The sequence below is a fragment of the Cydia pomonella genome, chromosome 9, assembly GCF_033807575.1.
Source record: "Cydia pomonella isolate Wapato2018A chromosome 9, ilCydPomo1, whole genome shotgun sequence".
NCBI lineage: Eukaryota > Metazoa > Arthropoda > Insecta > Lepidoptera > Tortricidae > Cydia > Cydia pomonella.
This window is the reverse complement of record NC_084711.1, coordinates 22,083,466-22,105,192: the sequence shown is the minus strand read 5'-3', so window position 1 is coordinate 22,105,192 and position 21,727 is coordinate 22,083,466. Positions and strand designations below refer to the sequence as shown.

At 36.2% G+C, this 21,727-nt stretch overlaps 1 protein-coding gene across 2 annotated transcripts in view; it reads left to right on the top strand.

Annotated features, from left to right (window-relative positions):
* The first annotated feature begins 2,056 nt into the window (after positions 1–2,056).
* The window catches only part of LOC133520946 (somatostatin receptor type 2), a 273,728-nt gene continuing 254,057 nt past the window's right edge, over positions 2,057–21,727 (top strand). The window contains exon 1 of one of the 2 annotated variants that reach the window (XM_061855664.1): positions 2,057–2,217. The gene's annotated coding sequence lies outside the window, so the exon portion shown is untranslated. The remainder of the gene's footprint in view (positions 2,218–21,727) is intronic. The other variant, XM_061855663.1, reaches the window with a different exon arrangement.

Sequence of the window (21,727 nt, the reverse complement as noted above, 5' to 3'; positions counted from 1 at the left end):
TTTTATCCATAACAAGTGACAAATTGAATGTCATCGTCGGAGTCTGGTTACTTTTGAAAAATCGTATCTCACGCAAGTGTGACATTTTGTTTTCTTCAAATCAAACTGCTGTCATAACGATTAAAGAGGTTTTATCTTTCTTAATTAAGTGTTGTAGGGTGTCCATGATTGTAGATTATCAAATTTGTCCTTCCCAAAAAGTTAAATAACAGAAATAAAGCGAGATTGTTTTACTTAAATATGATGAACGGTTCATTAACATTTACTGATTGTGTAGGCTTAGTCCTGCTCACGTCTCATGAATCACCCTGTATATATATATATATTTCTGTGATCTCGGAAACGGCTCTAACGATTTCGCTGAAATTTGGTATATGGGGGTTTTTGGCGGTATACAATCTATCTAGATTATTCTTATGTTTGGGAAAACGCGTGTTTTCGAGTTTTCATGCGTTTTTCTTTCGACGCAGAATATGGTCGCTAATTTCGTGTTGCCGGCCACTGTCCGTCAGGTCCAACGGGTTAAGACGCAGACTGCTAAACGAGTGTTACGGGTTCGAATCCCGCCCGGTGACTAACTTTTGTTTTTTTTTATGTTCAAGTTTATATATAATTTTTAAATTTTTATTGTTTTAGACAAGTTTAATTTAGTAAAAAAATGTAGTTGTGATTATCACCTATACACCACCATATTACAATAAATAGTTATAACCGAGCTAAGCTCGGTCGCCCAGGTACTTTGTATATTATATATACCGTTGTATGACTATCCACGACAAAAGTCTTCTTGGCTCGCCGTGAGACTTAGTCAATTTGTGTAAGAATGTCCCTATAATAGTTATGTATGTATTTTTTTAATATACCTGATTGGCAGTATTGGCACTGATTTACTAGCACATTATTATTTCGCGGATTAACAATAATAGGGCCATTCTCTTTTTCGTTGTAACAAAAGTTTTAACACATTCGTAAAATGCATATATTGGAATACTTGGCCATTATTTTCATTATATCTTTTGTTATGAAGAAAGATGCTTCATTATATTATAAATACCCATAGCTTTGTTCAATAAATAACTTCCGTAAATATTTTTAATCGCTGTAACGTAGTGGTCCTTGATTTTCTCCCGGTTTTTTTTTTATACTACGTCGGTGGCAAACAAGCATACGGCCTGCCTGATGGTAAGCAGTATCCGTAGCCTATGTACGCCTGCAACTCCAGAGGAGTTACATGCGCGTTGCCGACCCTAACCCCCTCCCACCCTCGTTGAGCTCTGGCAACCTTACTCACCGGCAGGAACACAACACTATGAGTAGGGTCTAGTGTTATTTGGCTGCGATTTTCTGTAAGGTGGAGGTACTTCCCCAGTTGGGCTCTGCTCTAGATCTGGAATGACATTCGCTGTGCTGTGCCCTAGCACACAGAGCGAGATGACATTCACAATGCCCATACCTCTCTTGTGGACGTAGTTTAAGGACATACCCGGGTTATGTATGAAAATAATACATTTACCACTGCGTTGCCATTTTTTTACATTAATCAATATTAATAAGTATATGAATATTGGTCAGCAAATTCCGATTTAGTTTCGGTACAATTTAGGAATAAAATTTTCATATAAGTACCAAGATCTATCATATTTTCGATCAGGGTCACCAAATGGCGGACCGCTGTGCTATATTTTTTTTTACTTATTTAATAAACTCAAGTATGGACCGCGATGGTCATTTTATTTTAAAAACCGGACCCCTGAAGAAACGAATTATTGACCCCTGCTTTAGATTAATAGTCATTAAAAAGCAGAATGAGCCGTTATTGTTTTTATTAATATGGATTTCCACAAAGTAACGCCGGATTCTACAAATTGCAGTCCACATACTGCTCATAACGGTAACTTAAACTAATATTAGCATACAAATTTAATATACCTAATTGCTTCAAAGCAATTTAATAATTATATATTATATAATAGCTACGAATTATCGCAGGAAGTCCGTAGGCGTGCTACGAAACCGCTACGCGCTACGATACCATTCGCGAATCATTCTTCATTCATTCGCTTCGTAGCTTCAGTTCGCGCGCCGCGCTCATAGCGAGAGGACGTGTTTCTCGACGGTTTAAACTTTAGTCGAGTCAGTGAATCGTGAATATTTGTGGTTTGTTTGACTTTTGGATTGAGATTGTTTTGGTGGTCGTAAAATACGGAAAGGAACCAAGTAAGTGGAGTTAGTCTTAGTGTTTTTTTTTCAGATTGGGTTTATATGCGAGATTTATTGGAAAAATACGTGATCGTTGAGGTGATAAGGAATATAGGTTTAAAGAAAGGGGGAAATTTAAGTATCGCGGAAAATGATACGGTTTTTTTTAAGTTTTAAAGTACGATGGATTTTTTATTTATTGGAAAAAGAAACTCATTGTACCACAATGTCACCTGTACGGTTACCAACAAGTTTTGACATTGATATATTCACTCACGTGTGCATAACTGGCATATTAGTGCAAGCGAGATGTATAGAAAAAAGTTACGTAGACGTGAACGAATATGTCAATGTTAATGTCAAAACTCGTGGTAGCAAGATAGTTAGCCAATGATAAGATATGTCTAATTCACCCTCGATTTGAAAAAAACTTGAAGATTTTATTTATAAAATAATACTTTAAAAAATGTCATGCAAAATAGGCGGCAGTCGTCGAGTTGTGAAAATCGCCCGTATACAATACAATACAATAGTTAAAAAAATGTAGTAACTACATTATACAAGTTTGTATTAACCTTTCATACGCCATGCCGGTCCCAGGGATACCCTCCAACAATTTAGGAGGGATTTAGATCTTCTCGGGTCAGAGGTGTAGGGTTAGAGCTGGCGTAGCTTTATTTGACGTTCATAAGCGCATTGTAATATGCCTACTTGAATAATAATCTTTATCTTCGTGGTCGGTGGTTCAAACCTCGATTGTGTTGTAGCAAAAAAAATCGCTCTTGAAAAAAAATGCAAAGTAATTATTTAATATTCTGTCAAGATTCTTATCATACACAGGCAAGATGTTAAACTGAAGTAAAAATAGTACAGTTCAGTTCAAATATACTTTATTCATGTAGGCCTAGCAACAAGCACTTATGAATAGTAAGACAGTATTACATATAATTATCTTAAACTAATTATCAGAGCAATTTATTGATGTTAATATTATTCATCATTATCATCTCAGCCATAAGAAGTCCACTGCTGAACATAAGCCTCCCCCTTGGACCTCCACATGTACCGGTTGGAAGCGACCCACATCCAGCGTGAATTATTATACAGATCAAATTAAATACTAAGTATTTCACAAAACATCGTCAAACATAAAAAAAAAACAATTGTACATAAAAATACTAGTACAGAACGTTTCTAAAATAAATTCTAAATGTCAAACAAAGAAAAAAGAAATTCCTGATATAAGTCTAAGGTCTAAGTGCGTTAGGCAGCAAAAGTATAAACTCGTACTGAACACTAATCAACATGTAACAGGCCCTAAGGCAAATGTACACGTTCGTAGGGGCCTTATCAAATAAAAATAGATTATTGATTATCTCCGAAATGGAATTAATTAGAATACCGGTGTCTTTGAGAAAGTAACTTAATTTAAGCATAGGAATGTGAAATTAACGGAAATAAAAAAAATACGGTGTAGAATTTCAACGCGTTATTTTGAAATTACGTGTAATCTGCAAATTGTTTTTATATTGCAATATATGAAAAACTGCGAATTATTAATAATACATATGTTTTAGTCATAATAAATCGTAATATTTAGATAGGTACTTCTAAGTTCAAACCTTTTTGCAAACTTTACATTGACTGGCTGAGAATGCCGAGTGGTATTAAGTCCCCCTTTTGTAATTGTATTTTTATGTGCAATAAAATTTGAATAAATAAAGAATAAGATAAGACATGTCCGCTTGTCAATTACCAACTTTCCCCTATAAAAATATATTTTACCTCCGGGATGAATTACCCGAAAAGCTCGTGCAATATCCCCAATATCCCACGGGAAACTTGAGTTTTCCCGTATCTAATATCCCATAGGAATATCCTACGTACATTACAATTTCAATATGTTAATTTGCTCACGCAACTCAATATTGGACGGCCTAATATGAGCAAAGGACAAATATTAGCATATTAATATTAAAGCACGTTAGTGAAAGGTATATTATAGTATACAGGCTTGTTCGGGAGACGTGAGCAAGATCAACACTACGAATCCTGTTGGGTTAAGATGGTCGGCTGTTTATCATTTGTCACCATGCCTGTCACGTTCTAACAAGTATGTAAGCGCGAAAATGACGGGCATAGTGACAGGTGACAAAAATGGAATCATGCTGCCATTGCATTACATTATAAGCAACTGTTCCGTAATAGTTATTTACAGTACATATGGTGCTACTTTACCGCACTTGTGCGAAAATTAACATATTACGTTACTGTATCCAACATTTAAAGGGCCATATGTACTGTAAAACGTTGTACGATACATGTGCGAATAGGTAATTCGCAACTCGTGTCGTTTTGTATTGTAATGTACTATTACGATACAAGTGCAGAAAATAGGAGGCAACGAGTGGTGATAAATTAAAACGCGAGTGTGTTAAGTCGACACGTGTTACGAATTGCCTATTCACACGTGTATCGTGAAACGTTTTAGAATACATATGGATGTTTAAAGTTTCGACATATGCACGGAAAGTATGTATGTATGTATGTATATACTTTATTGTACATAGAAATAAAAACACGAAAAACACAGTTACAGAGTAAATTAAATACAACAAAGGCGAACTTATCCCTGTATGGGATCTCTTCCAGTTAACCTTTGAGGAAATGAGTAAAACAGAAGTAACGGTGAATGAATGACAAACACAAACAAAAGTGTACAATCACTGAAATTAATGAAATGCACGTTTTGAATACACATTGATACAAATATACATAGATAGAAAAATAACCATAAAATAATGCATAAGTACATATATATATAAATAAAAATAAATAAATATTCAATATATAATATAAATAAATATGAATTCGAACCAGAAAAGTAAAGGAAATTAAAAAAGTAGAAGTACTCAATGGAACTAGGAAGTCGTAACCAAAGTATCGGAAAGCCACAATTTTTTAAGTGCTCATTCCCGCACCATATATGTGGCATTATCTAGGAAAAGGGACTTTATTGTCGATGGCGCTTACGCCGCACTGCGTCGCAGCGTTGTATTTGTATCGGAGCATCGTTTATTATGGCGGAGGCGCCATCGACAATAAGGTCCCTTTTCATAGATAACGTCACATATTACGTACTGTAAAGGTAGTTTACTTTCCAAGTAGGCATATTTAAAAGCACTTACGAACGTCAAAGAAAATTATAAGCTATTAGTGAGATTAACGTTTTTTCTACTATATAAAAAAAGTTTTAATTTATTTACGACATGCGTGGACACCCTATAATTACTTTCGTCAAAATCCGATACTATTTGCTTTATCCATGACAAGGTGTCAAATTGAATGTCATCAAAATCTGGTTATTTTTGAAAAATCGTATCTCACTCAAGTGTGTCTTTCTTTCTTCATAATCAAAATGCCGTCATAACGGTCATCGAGGTTTTATCTTTATTAATTAGATTTCGTGGGGTGACCATGATTGTAGATTAAATTTGTCCTCACGCAAAAGTTAAAAACAGAAGCCGACCGCTGACAAACTGGGCTATCAAAAAAGACACACGGACGCAAAGTTTGACACCGGATATGACAAAAAACCGTCAAAAATGGCCCAGAGTGTTAGATGTGCTCCAAGTAAATGGGATAAGGCAAGGCATAATGATGATGTAAAAGTTAAAAACAGGAAAAAGGTGGGATTATTTTACTTAAACACTATGGTGAACGATCTATTACCATTTGGGTCAAAATTCTGGTCCTTGTCTTGTTTCTGACCACACTGTCATCAAAAGGAGCTATGGTTGAAATACATCAAATTGCGTAACAATTCTATAATGTTAATATTCAGAGAGGAAAATGGAGACTGGAGTATGGAGAAGCGCTCACGTGACGTCGTCACTTGTCGTCTTAAGTGGAAATAGGAAGTCAGTGATAAACGCAAACTCGTTAGAATCATTTTTATGGCTTTCTAAAGAAAAGTACATAAACGTGAAAATAAATTACCAAACAGACTAATGTAAAAGTAGGCGGAGCGGCGGAAAGCGCCGAAATTTTGAAACGTAATAAATATAAGAGCCTCGGTAGAGAGTACCATTTTGTACCATTTGGCGTTGAAACTCTAGGTCCATGGGGTCCCAGAGCGCACAAGTTTATTGCGGAAATCGCAAAGCGTGTGGTTGACGTAACTGGTGACCGAAGAGCTGGCGGTTTCCTCGCATAACTTATCAGTATTGCGATATAACGAAATGCCGCCAGCATCCTTGGTACAATGCCTCGAGGTCCTATTTTAGATTTAGCTAGTTATTAATTGAGTATTTGTACAGTAATCTCTGTATATATGTAAATAAAGAATAATTAACAGAACAAATATTACTATGAATTTATTCATCAAATAAGTGGCAAGTAGCTTCAAATATTATATAAAACGAAAAAATGGTAAAAGTTATAGTCGCTTATTCAATAAAATATATGATCATAACAAATTAACTTTGATACTAAACTGTTTCTCTAAGTACCATGTGATCAGTACCCCTAGTGTAAATTTATTCGATAGCGTGACGTGACGTTCGCGTTTGCGTTAATTCTCATTTTGTATGGGATTTTGAGTTTCCAAAGCTTCTGAATTCTGTTTCGTCCGCTGTTTCTAAATTCCATACAGCTCGCTATCGAATAAATTTACACTAAGGGTTCAGATCGTGAACAATAAAGACGTGACAAATTATTTGATCGTGAACCGAAACTTTTCTACGTTCTGAAAATAATTGAAATACTCGTAAACAACTCCGTGAAAAACACTTAAAATAAACAATTGTAGTTATCAGTTTATTTTATTATAATTGCTTTTTCCAATTTACAGCTAAGAGTAAAATAATTAGCAATATCGTTTAAGGTTCCAGCATTATTTAGACTAGTTTCAGCTTTCATCTTGTATCAAAAGAAATCTAGGTACTTGAATAATTAATTAAGTAAATTATTAGTTGTTTTTTCTCCTGCTAAGTTCTTATTTCATCTGCAGTTAGTCTCAAATGAATTACCTGAGCTCTCTTTTTGCTTGGCTCTGGAGCTTTTTAGGGATTTCAGCAGGCGTTCACGGGAGAATTGTAATGAACCCCGCTCTGAGTCATTGAATTGTTATTTTTTGAATTACTCATTGACTTCAGTTAATATTGTCATTGATTGATTTGACAATCTGTCTGTCCTTGTGGGTAGTGACCCTGACTATGAAGTCAATGGCTCTGGTTTCAAATTATGGTAAGGGTGTTTAATTGTGTAATCAGTACAGATTGTGCCTGAGTCATGGGTGTTTTCTAGACCTGTTTAAGTATTTATATACTGCATACATCGTTGTCTAAGTACCCACAACACAAGCCTTAGTGAGCTTGCTGTGGGACTTAGTCAATATGTGTGATAATGTCCCATATTTTTTTTATTGATATGAGAGTTCACACCCGTTAACCTCCTTAGTTATGGATCCCTCATAAATACCGATTAATTCAGAACCATTCTGAATACAACCATTCTGACGACCGGTTTGGCCTAGTGGGTAGTGACCCTGCCTACGAAGCTGATGGTCCCGGGTTCAAATCCTGGTAAGGGCATTTATTCGTGTGATGAGCATGAATATTTGTTCCTGAGTCATGGGTGTTTTCTATGTATTTAAGTATTTATAAATATTTATATATTATATATATCGTTGTCTAAGTACCCTCAACACGAGCCTTATTGAGCTTACTGTGGGACTTAGTCAATTTGTGTAATAATGTCCTATAATATTTATTATTATTATTATTCTGATAAAGATAGTTTATTAATCAAGTAGGCATATTATAATGCACTTATGAACGTCAAATAAAGCTACACCGGCTCTAACCCTACACCTCTGACCCGAGAAGATTTAAATCCCCCCCTCAATTGGAGGAGGGTATCCCAATATGAACCGGCAAGAAAATCGGCGGGACACATCTTTTAAAAATATTACATCTTATAATCAACATGCATTAAATAAGAAAAATACAGTTAAAATAAAACACTGAAAAATAAAATACCAAAATCCGCTTAAAAACCGCTCGTCCTCTGTTTTTTGGGGAACTTATCGGAGCAGTTATCAGCGACGCGACACCCGCCTGACAATACACATTAACAACACAATGACACGACTTTAAAATAACATCTAAATGCAACCTTAAACATATAGAAATAGGGTTCCAAGTTATGTGAAAATAATTTGAAAAGAGTTGACATGGTAACTGAATGGGTATAATGTAGTGATAATAATTTGTTACACGTGTAAAGCTTTATACATATTTAAAGTGTGGGCCGATGTTAAATATCCGGTTTTATCTTACAAACTATATAATCCGGTAACCATTTTGGTATAAAACATGGTAGATTATAATGATTTTTACTTCTTTATTTACGATTCCCATCACCGGCTGAAGTCGGGCGTGCCGGAGTGCACTTCACAAAGTACGACTTATACATTACCTTTTTTGTTCGCGACAACTACTTACGTGGTTCACACACGTGGTTCAATACGTGGTACACATCAGTATTCTCCAATCGTATCTCCTCAATATATTTTTATTTTTTGCACCTGTCTGTGAGTTGTTTGCTGACAAAAATCATAAGCTCTTTAAATATTATTTACGTTATAGGGAGCGTGCATGAACTGTAGGAGGCAGCACAGGAGCCGTCAGATTTTTAGCGCGAGGCGTAAATGTTTATGGTTCCGATGTAGCCCACAAGATGGCAGAACCTACTATGCACAAGAAAACACTTGACATGTAAATGTACATGTTTTTGGTTCCGATTCAGGCCTCAAGATGGCAGACTCTCCAACGCGCACGGTCCGTATTGTGAATGAACATGAACTTATTCATTATTCTTATAAATTTATCGTATAAGTTTACTACCTAGCTTTTAACTCTATTACTACTTAATTTTACTGCGCATTACCTTGGCTGTAATGCTGTAAAATTGCATTTCAATAAATATCAATATAAATTATGCATGACAGACTTGTGGGCACAAATGAATTACCTAGTGAATATAAAACCCGTGCTTGTACCCACAAGTCCACTGTCTATAAACTGTGTTTTTATTGAATTCCGTTAACTCTGGGGTATGGGTAAGTACGTTTAAGGAAACTAAATGGCAAAGTTAATTTAAAGAAAAAAATAATTATAAAAAGTAATTCAATGTAGCATGTAACTTTGTTGTAATACGGGCATTACATTTAATTCAACCAAACAATTGAAAACTGTGACATATGAATGTCATTTCAAACATCAATCGTCCGAGATAGTATTTACGTTTAGTAGCAAATTTACACACTCGTACTAAACACTAATCAATATGTAAACAGGCCCTAAGGCAAGTGTATACGCTCGTGAGGACCTTACAAGATAAAAATAAATTATTGATTATCTTCGAAATGGAGTTAATTAAACTTGATAAAGTTACTTAATTTAAGCTCAGGAATATACCCTTGAAATTAACGAAAATAAAAACACACGGTGTGTATATTAAATGTATATAGTTTTATATACTAGAAATAGAAAAATACAAGAGCGATGAACTGTAACTAGGAGGATTTAACAACTGGAGATGCCATGTCTATAATATTCTGTACAAAACAGTGTACCGATTTTTTTGGGGAAAGGCACGTCAAATAGCCGTAACGTCGTTATGAATAGCCATGTTAGATAAACGTCAGTCCATACAATACATATGGTCATTGGCCGAGGTTTTCGACTGAGAGGTAACTCTTAAAGGCGACTCCTGTTGTTAAATCCTCGAAGGCAACTAAGGTCAAAATGAGAACAATTATGATCAATTTGTAATATTCAAACGCTGTTTATTGTTTCTTGAAATACAATTTGTATTTAATGTCGTATGATCGTATCATTTTATACTAAAAACACAACGTATTTCGTTTAATTTTCTAATCAACTCCAATTCCCCCTTTTCCACAAACATAGGTACGTTCAAAGTCATGGCAAATATTTCCTATTTACCAAAAGCCAAAGTACGTATTCTTATCTCTTTCTCACTTAATCGTGTGAAAGGGATAGTATCAGTAAATAGACACACTTCGGCACCATTTGTTAGCTTAGGCCAGGAATCTGATTCTGACTTAGCAATTTGTAACAGTTTGATTTTGTTTCGATATGACCTTGAGAATTGCCCACGCTGAATAGTGCATGCGTAATGAAATTAAATTCGTGCGTGAGATGGGTTATAAGGATTATCTATCCTCATCTGTTATTTATTTGTGATATGAACATGATAGATAATGTTTATGCCTAGTAAAATTGCGAACGGACAGAAAAAACAAAAAAAAAAAAACAACGGGTTGCACTCCGGGAGTGCCGGCAAAAGTGAAAACTTGAATATTAACGTTGTTGATTTTTGATATTTTGGAATGGTTAGGGAATAATTTTGCACGAATTGCTTTAATTATTAGTATAAAAGTACTATAATTTATGTGGTAAAATATAATATTCATTTATTGCGCTATCGTACACAAACATGACAATTTATATTACATTATTTCAGAACTATTACAGTTATTTAACATTAAAAAGTTTATCTCCCAGAAAAATCAACGTCCATCCATAATTTCAATAACTCTTACACCATCATCATTACTAGAACCATCATGGAGTTTTTCGATTAGGTCACGTGTCCGTCTTACGAATTTTCAATCTGACCAATCTGTCGGTCACGTGACCTGTCGCGAGTTTAACATTTTATCCCAATCACAAAAAGCGCACAGCGCCGCTAAAGAAGTTTTTACTTCAAAAACTTCGTATATTATATATTACTTACTTACTTGGCCGGCGCGATGACCCAAAATGAGTGTTGGCCTCCAAGACAAGAGCACTTTGCTCGGTCCAGACCGGCCTCGCACCAGCTTTCGCTGATATTATATTTTAATAACAAAAAAAATAAAACCATCCATACGTAATTTTATTACGCATTCTATTAATGGAACGTGTCTATGTGAATATTATCTATCATTTATTTCTTTATCACAAGTAAATAATAGACGAGGTTAGATATTATGCCGTATTGGAACATGCGTGAGATGTGCGCCAATCACAAAGACGATCGTCAGGGTCGTGTCGAAACCAGTTAAAACAATAACAAATATGTGATATTAGAATCGGCCTTCAGACCGCGAAATACGAAAAAAGGTACAATTTTCTTATTTACGCCAAAATAATCCATTGGGTGAGAAGTGTTTGTACATAAACCTTTTTAGATGTTGATTCTTCGCCCTTTTCTTTCATATTGAGAGCTTTTTCTTTCATATTAGCTACGGTACGTTGAACTTGGTAAATACATTTGGGGGCACGGTAGTGCCCCTGCCAAGTCGAGCATAATGAAAAGCGCAGCTGTATTTTTCCTCTAAGCAATTAGAAATAGAATTAGTTTATTTGGTATTGAAATCAAGCTTAATCTATGATTAAATATATTATGTATCTTATTCAAATTTATGACACCAAATTGGATGCCACTCAGTTTATGCCGATGACTAAGACTTAACCATGACGCTGGTTTTCAGGGCAACCAAGTGCAAAACATAAATTAATATAAAAACCAATATTAATACGAGTTATTTTGCATGTTGTCCTGGTATTTTGCCACGGTTCATGGGAGCCTGGGGTCCGCTTGACAACTAATCCCAAGAATTGGCATAGGCACTTTTTACCAAAGCGACTGACATCTGAACTTCCAACTCAGAGGGAATAAACTTATTGGGATTAGTCCGGTTTCCTTGCGATGTTTGCCTTCACCGAAAAGCGACTGGTAAATATCGAATAATATTTCGTATATAAGTTCCGCAAAATTATGAAGCGCTGGTGGCCTAGCGGTAAGAGCGTGCGACTTGCAATCCGGAAGTCGCGGGTTCAAACCCCGGCTCGTACCAATGAGTTTTTCGGAATTTATGTACGAAATATCATTTGATATTTACCAGTCGCTTTTCGGTGAAGGAAAACATCGTGAGGAAACCGGACTAATCCCAACAAGGCCTAGTATATCCTCTGGGTTGGAAGGTCAGATGGCAGTCGCTTTCGTAAAAACTAGTGCCTACGCCACATCTTGGGATTAGTTGTCAAGCGGACCCCAGGCTCGCATGAGCCGTGGCAAAATGCCGGGACAACGCAAGGAAGAAGATATAAGTTCCGAAAAACTCATTCTTACGAGCCAGGATTTGAATTAAAAGCCGCATGCTCTTATCGTTAGGCCACCAGCGCTTTTATGACATATTAATACGAGTATCATATAACAATTACGACAGCGGAAGAAACCGAAGGCATTTACACGAATATTTTGTTCCTGAATCATGGGTGTGTGTTGTATTTAAGTACTTATTTATATATAAATATCTGGGAAACCGAGCTTTGCTCGGAAAACATATAAAAACTCAGAAATGCGCATTTTCCCTGAGATCGATTTTTCGCCCTCGAAAACCTCCATATAGAAAATTTCATCGAAATCGTTAGAGCCGTTTCCGAGATCCCCGAAATATATATGTAAATACCTATACAAGAATTGCTCATTTAAAGGTATAAGATATATTTCGTTGTTTGAGTGCCCACAACACAAAACACTCGGCGAAAATTAATACTGTCGGACGAATCGAAAAATTGATAAGTCGATAAAGATATCACTTAATTATTATTCTAATAGAAATAAATTTTCAATTAGCACAAACGAGGTGTGAACAGCCATTTAAAATATAATTAACACCATGATGAGGGTTCATTTTGAACAATTTGATCGGTTAATAAGGAAAGGTTGTATCTCCATATGAAAAACCGTGACTTAGTCCCTCGTCACGCCAAAGTGTTCCTTAACTGAAATTAAATTGAAACTGGAGACAATTGTGACGAGTTAGTTAATTGTTGCCTGGGCAATTGGGCCTCTAATGTGATTTTAAAATGACATTACAGCCCTTGACAGAAAAGGGCGTAAGTTCCGTGCACTTACTGTCAAAGTAAGTCATTTCCGTGGTGAGCCACGGAAATTGGCAGTTTATATGCCGTTAGGATTAAAAGTTTTGGAGTTCAGTTTGATGGTGGAGATTTTGTGAAGATGCTCCATTTATTTAAGAGGTGATAGGGCTTTTGACGGCCGAAACTTTAAAACATAATTGCGATGGGTATTTTTTAGGGTCCCGTACCAATAAGGTACAAAAGGAAACCTTATGGTGTGATGAAGATATGCAGACTTAAGCTTTCACGATTTTTACTCATTATTATTTACTAACACATTTATAAACAAGAGCAAGTGCGGGTAGTTCGAAAAACTCGTGCAGCTAGAAGATGTTGATGTCAACTTTAGCAATTCTTCATCTAGACCACGGGGATAACGCCGTCCTCGAAACGTCGGAAGTAATCTTAATAACTTAATTATAAGCGATTAAATCATGTTTCAGTAAACAATAATACAGACCATTTTGTTTAAATGTCACGTAAAAACACCTTACTTATAAATTGTATACGCAGACGTCAACATAACCAAAAAATCAACGATCAAAAATGTAGGTCGAACCTACGTGCTAGAGTTGATTATCGTTGATTTTTTCATTGTGATTGACGTCTGCAAAAAAAAAAACAAAAAAAAATTTATAAGGTATACTAAGTATTATTAGAATAATAATATAATAATAATTCAGCCTATATACGTCCCACTGCTGGGCACAGGCCTCCTCTCATGTGCGAGAGGGCTCGGGCTATAGTCCTCACCACGCTAGCCCAATACGGATTGGGGACTTCACATACACCTTTAAATTTCTTCGCAGATGTATGCAGGTTTCCTCACGTTTTTCTTCACCGAAAAGCTAGTGGTGTAGGGTAGTGGTAAATATCAAATGACATTTCGTACATAAGTTCCGAAAGACTCATTGGTACGAGCCAGGATTTGAACCCGCGACCTCCTGATTGAAAGTCGGACGTCATATCCACTCGGCCACCACCGCTTCATTATTAGAATAGATAATTTAAATTAAGTTAGGTTATTTTTTGTACTCGTTTTTTGTGGCAATAAAGTATTTTTCTTTCTTCCTTTTTTCTTTCTGCATATACAATTTATAGATTGTAGTGTGGTACATCCCACAATAAAAAAAGAAAAAATATTAACATTTAAAAAGTCTAACTTTTTAACAAGTAAGTTGTTATAAGTTCCACATTTTATAGTCAAAACATCTTCACCAACTAATTAAACTATTTGACTTAACAAAACGATTTCCAAAGAAACTTTACGATGTCCACACCTCAACCAATCTCCGTAAAACACCCTATTACCAGCGGATTCACAACTTACGGGTATCTAGAACGAATAAAACTTTTATTTGCAATACATCTAACTAGTAACCAGTTGGTATGAACGCGTCAGCAACGTTATCTTAACCGAGACAAGGATCAACTTATCTTGGGTGTTCGAAGACCAAATTTCCGTGGTACGTTCTGAGGTTGAGTTCTTGAAGGTATAAAGCGCACGGTATATTGGTTAACAACAGGTTACATGAAAGTGTAATGACCCGTGGCGTGACTAGGTGCATTAAATTTTTTGTTTTGTTTTGAAATTCCTATGAAAATAGAGTTATAGAAATGGAAATGTGAATTCTTGTAATTGGTATGGAGTATCGCTAATTGCATAATAGAAATGGAAGTATAAAAAATATTTACAGTACATATGGTGCTACTTTATAGCCCTAGTGCGAAAATTAGCATATTACATACGCGTATGATGGTCCCGGGTTCAAATCCTGGTAAGGGCATTTATTTGTGTGATAAGCACGGATATTTGTTCCTGAGTCATGGGTTGTATTCTATGTATTTATATGTTATACATATACGTGTATGTCGTTGTCTAATAAGTACCTACACCACAAGCCTTATTGAGCCTACTGTTGGACTGAGTCAATTTGTGTCCTAATGTCCTATAATATTTATTAACAGTACATATGGTGCTACTTTACCGCACTAGTGCGAATATTATCATATTACGCTACTGTGTCGAACATTTAAAGGGCCATATGTACTGTAAAACGTTGTACGATACATGTGCGAATAGGCAATTCGCAACTCGTGTCGATTTAAAACACTCCCTTCGGTCGTGTTTTAATTTATCGCCGCTCGTTTCGAATTTCCTATTTTTCGCTCTTGTATCGTAATGTACTATTATGCATTATTACTACAAATATAACATGGGTCTTTTAGATGCCGCATCAATCAGGGTCGATGTTGCTTTAAGATAAGATAAAAGAAAATAAGAACCATTTATTGCCACCAAAAAAATAAGATACAAGTTATAAATTACAGCGCGCACAAGTTTTTTTGCAGAAATCGCGAAGCGTCTGGTTGACGTAACTGGTGACCGAAGAGCTGGCGGCTTCCTCGCACAACGTATCAGTATTGCGATACAACGAGGAAATGCCGCCAGCATCCTTGAAATTTTAGAGATTTATCTATATTTGTATCCAACCCCATACGTACATGGTGGGATACCAGACACTTGAAGCTCGAAGAAAGGTAGCCTTGGTACGGTTCTTTCTTCATTTACTACGAGGTCAGCCATATAACAGGTACCTCTTAGCGCAAATATCTTTCAACGTTCCACCTGTTTCAAGGCACAATCTCCGTCCTCGTAAACTACCCTTACTTAACCTCCCGAACACCAGTACCAAGTCGAAGTCCCACTTACCTCTCTACCGAGCTCTAAAGCTTATTAACGGCATATTGACCCAGGACGATTCATTAGACCTATTTTCGACTCCTGAACCGAGATTCTTAGCCACAGCCGGGCGCTACCTCGAGGCTATAGTCGCCCCGAGCACCATTAGCACTAATTAAATAATATGTAGGTACTTATATTTAAATTCTGACTAACTGTTTTTGGTAGTAATTTATTATAGCTTTGTTATTTTTTGTTATGTTTTTTTTGTTAGCTATGTTGTTGTGTTTGTTTTTTTGTTATAATTCAATTCTTATATTCCTATGTGTCATGTCTGGTGTATACTGTAAGTGACATTATAAAAATAAATAATCTTCTTCTTCTTTTCATCCTGTTACCCCCTGCTGGGGTGTAGGGCTCGAACCATTTTCTTCCACTGACTCCGGTCCTGGGCAGCTTGGGTAACCTCCTCCCACCCCATCCCCAATACACCCAACTCTTGCTCCACGGAACGGCGCCAAGTAGATTTAGGGCGACCATGTTTCCGTTTTCCGGGCATCTTCCAGGTCAGGGCCACCTTGGATAGGTGGGTGTCAGGCTTCCTGAGGATATGCCCTATCCAATGCCATTTGCGCATTTGGATCTCCTTATGTACGGGTGCTTGTCCGGTTATTCTCCATAAGTGAGCGTTGGTGATCCAGTTAGGCCAAAAGATGTGCAGAATTTGCCTTAAGCATTTGTTCACAAACACTTGGAGTTTTGTCATTAGGTCTTTGCGGACAAACCAGGTTTCGCACCCGTACAGTAACACGGTCTTTACATTGGAATTGAAAATCCTCACTTTAGTTCTTCTCGTCAGGGTAGAGGAGTTCCACACAGGTTTAAGCTGGCTGAATGCGGCTCGGGCTTTGTTTATTCGTGTTAGTGCCTGCAACCTGACCAGTTTAAAATACGACTAAAATCATACTTAATAAACAAATGCTATTACTCAGTAAATGATTTTTTTGAAGATACCTGAAATAGTTATAACTTGTCCATTTTATATAGATACTAGTTTAACATGTAAGTACTTCATCATTATATTCTAGATTTGTGAAATGTTGCTATTTTTTCTTTTATAAATATTTTTATTGTTGTAATATTACTGATAATCCTAATTTAGGTAATTGATTTGTAATAATTTTATTATTAACATATGTATGTGACTTTTTTAAATATTTGTATGCCAATAGGCAAAACACAGAGTTCTATTTATTACTTTATATATAAGACCTTAAATGTAACACCTGTGTTCCACAAATAAAATTTACTTTACTTTACTTTACTTTACAGCTTCCGTTCCTCCACTCTGGTCGACAATACTGCCCAGATAGCAAAAGCTAGCCACTTGTTCAATCTGATTTCCCTTGATCAGCATTGGGGTTGAATCGGTGGTGTTCTGGCGCATTTCCTTTGTTTTATTGTAGTTAATGCGCAATCCTTCCTTTTCAGCCTCTTCTGCTAAATCTTCTGCCTTGTCTTGGAGTTGCTCACGCGTGGTTGCTATAAGGCAGAGGTCATCTGCAAAGTCGATATCCTTGAGGTCATTTTCAGATGTCCAAGGCAAGCCTCTTCGACCTCTGCTGGTAACCCTGCACATCACGTCGTCAAGCACCATCAGAAACAGCAGCGGGGAAAGCAAGAAAAAATAAATAATAAAAAAATAAAAATAAAATAAATAAATAAATATATTTGGTAAAGTTATCCAGAATATCAGATACTTTTGGCGCATTGTTTCATCCGCTACTATTGATGCTGACTGTACAATGCCTGAAGGGCCTATATTAGATTTAAGCTAGTTATAGGAGTAGTAACACCACAGTATTTACCCATTATGTATACTGTTATTGTAAATAAAAGTAGATTTCAAGTATTCATAAAAACTTTTTACAAAAAAAAAGTAAACCGACTTCAAAAATTATAAAATAAAATATTATTCTTCTTTAAGTATATGCGTTACGAACTGATATGTTTGAAGTCGGTGCTAAGCCAAATTTAGAAGCATACCATGATTTTGGTGATAAACTAGGCCGTATTGGGATTAGTCCGGTTTGCTCACGACGTTTTCCTTTACCGAAAAGCGACTGGTTAATATCAAATGATATTTCGTACATAGGTCTCGAAAAACTCATTGGTACGAGCCGGGGTTTCAACCCGCGGCCTCCGGATTGCAAATTGCATGCTCATACCGCTAGGCCACCAGCGCTTCTATGATATAATATGATTACTACTACTTCACTGGCTCAGTGACCCAATCAGGACCTCTGACACAAGAGAGCGCCACTCTGCCCTATCCTGTGCCACTCCACGCCAGTTGGGTATTCCGAGGGCGGACAGGTCACTCTAGCGGTATCTGGGGCGCCCAGACGGACGTTTTCTACCCGGGTGCCCCGCATACGCTCTTCTCATAGCACGATCCTCTCCTATCCTCTCCAGGTGACCGATCCAGCGGAGTCGTGTGGCTTTGATCTCGCCAGTTATATTGGGCACCGCAACCAACTCTAGCTCCCTATTTTTCCTACGCCTCCAAGTTCCATCTTCATCTCTGATAGGCCCCAGAATCTTCCGCCAGATTTTCCTCTCCGCCACTAAGAGCTTCCTCTCTTCTTTCTGAGTCAGAGTCCAAGCTCAAAACGATAGCCCAATTAATTAACAATGATGTTTAACTGACTTATATGTCAAAAGATATATTAATAATCAATATCCCTGCTATAGGCTTGTCTTTGCCTATTCATTTGAAATGATCAAATCAAATCTCTTGAAGGCATACTTAATTAAAATGAAGATTTACCGTTCTCTAATGTAGAGTGACAGCTCTATAATTGAATATAAATTATATAATTTAGTGTCCCTTAGAAATAAATATCTTAAATGATTCATGTCATGAAATTAAAGCTAGATGAAGCATTTGTAGCAGTTGTGTTATAAAACTTATACGAGATGATGTATAATTGATGTATTCACGGAATCAAGAGAAAATCATTTCATCGAGCATTAAATTTGAATGTTTCGTTGTTTTAAGAGGGAAATATACCACGTACTCGTCAATGCATAAAGAGAAAATGTTTTTCCACATTTCTAAATAAATAAATATTATATATATATATATATATATATATATATATATATATATATATATCCATTATGTATATTGTTATTGCAAATAAATACTTTTACCCAAAAATAAATAAATAAATATTATAGGACATTATAGACAAATTGACTAAGTCCCACAGTAAGCTCAATAAGGCTTGTGTTGAGGGTACTTAGACAACGATATATACATTTAATATATCAATATTTATAAATACTTAAGTACATAGAAAACACCCATGACTCAGGAGCAAATATCCATGCTCATCACACGAATAAATGCCCTTACCAGGATTTGAACCCGGGACCATCGGCTTCAGAGGCAGGGTCACTACCCACTAGGCCAGACAGGTCGTCTGGCCTGTGAATATTTTACAGTCTCCGTGATTTTTTTGTACCAGTATGTTATTGACACAATGAAAAACTAGGTTTATGTATCCTTTTTTTTTTTAAATTTTCCATTAAAAAAATAATAATTGAAACCTATAAACCTAGCGTATATTATGCTGAAACGATCGACGTTAAGTGTTTGTTAAGATTTAGTTATTAGAAAACTTTTTCTCTCGAAATGGACATAGAAAAAGTACCGTTATTTCGTTAGGATTGCAAAGCTAATTCTTCCCTCTTAATGCGGGCTGTACACTCGCCGAGACACCCCGAGACATGCCTGGACCGAGTGTGTACATAGTACTCCCATCTTATCTTGCTCTTCCTTGTCTCGTCTCACGCTTCTCGAGTCTGTATAGCCGGCATAAGAGGCATAAGGAAAGTCGAAGGAAGATGGTAGCCTAGAAGGACTTAAGGATTGTTAAAAGCGACGCCTAAAATTTATCTCCTTTGCCTTAAGCGGATAGTGGACTTCTATATACAAACGTAGTCCCCATTTTCCTTCCTGGATATTGACATTATGAACATATTTTTGCAGAATTTATTGTACATAATTATATGTATTAAACATAGCTATTCCCTTTAGTTTGATTATTTTAATTATTATAAGAGTTAGAAGATAAAAATCCCGCTGTAGGTCCAATACGTCAATTTTCTTAATAAATTAAGTGACGGAGTGATGGAGTTATCGACATAATCGTAATGGGGCGGCTATGGAGGGTAGAGGTATGGAGAACAAACTACATATGTGTAGGAAAAGTGCTCATCAAAAAACCTTAAATAGGTGGCGCCACAATACATCGCAAACAAATGTTTGACTTTGATAAAAAAAATCAATTCACTGGCAGCGCACTTCACTCCGTCAATAACGTCTGAGTTCGTGTCATGTCCATGTGCTACCCTAGCGCCATCGGAGAGATTTCGAACTATTATTTACTGCTGCCAGCTGGACACTTTTGCAACAGTTCTCCCATAAGTTGTAATAAATCACCCTGAATAAGCGTTCATGCAAAGAAAATATTAGATCATAATATAAATACACTATGGTACATTCATATCTGCTAGTAATATCTTCAATCATCTGCCAAACGAAATAAAAAAACTTCGCAAGAAATACTTTTAAAAGATGTTCAAAAACTTTTAATAGACCAAGTCTTCTATAACTTTATAACTATGTAAACCTAAAATTATATTCAAAATTAGTTATTTATTTATCGTTTGGCATTTTTAGTTACTAGATTTAAGTTAAATTTAATATTAATCTACAGATTAATGTTTGCACTCTTCAGACACTCGATGATCAGATCCCTTTCACTAAGGTTCACGAGGTCTTCAATCCGTTTCTTGAATTTGGTCAGAGGGCATTCCAGAACAATGTGCTCGACCGTCTGCTCAGGGTCACCACACACTGAGGGGAGTCACACCAGCCCCATTTATGCCAATGGTAGTCCTCCAGGACCTCGCAGTGCTTACTGGATATGAAAGTACTCGATTCCAATGCCAACAATGAAAAGCGAATGTCAAGAAAATTTAGTTCAAGATAAAATATTAAAACCTAGTTCGAGTATAAGATAAAACTAATTGTATGCCCGAAAAGGGTAAAACTGTTGATACTCATCAAAAAGAGTACCTTGTTATACTTCTTGTACCTACACTGTTTACACAATAAATTCTGATTTCTAATTTCTGATACAAGATTGTTCTCCTTATATACCTCTACCCTCCATAGGGGCGGCGAACAGTTACTGCGGTGGCATTGATGCTGCAATTGGCTACTTGACAGTTTTTAGTAAATAATGTAAATCGATCTTGATTTAACTGAGGATCAAATGTCTATATAGGACTCATTGCATTTAAGCAAGGTCAGAAATGAGAGTTAAAGTCTGACGCTCGCACTTGACGATTGAAATGTCTCTAACAAAATGATATTGTCATGTAACGTCACATTACATTAGTCTGTTCTGAATATATGGACGATCAAGAAAATTGCTATTTTGACCCTGAAATATTGCGTTTATGTATATAGTTGCCATACAATTTATTATTCAATAAAATGTAAGGAATCGAATTGTACCATTTTCTTTTTTCTTGGAGCCTTTATAATCTCAATATGTCTTTTGAAATTCCACTTTTTTATAATGGATGGTTCATTTTCTATCCATTTAGCTAAATTTAGTTATGATATTCAACATGTGTCAAGTATCCAATAGTAATGTCGCAACATAATGTAGCTGTAGTTACTGTATTACTACTGTAGGTACCGTATTACATTTGCGGCGTCGTTGTTGCCTGTATCTGTCGATATCCTTGACAAAATTGTAACGGT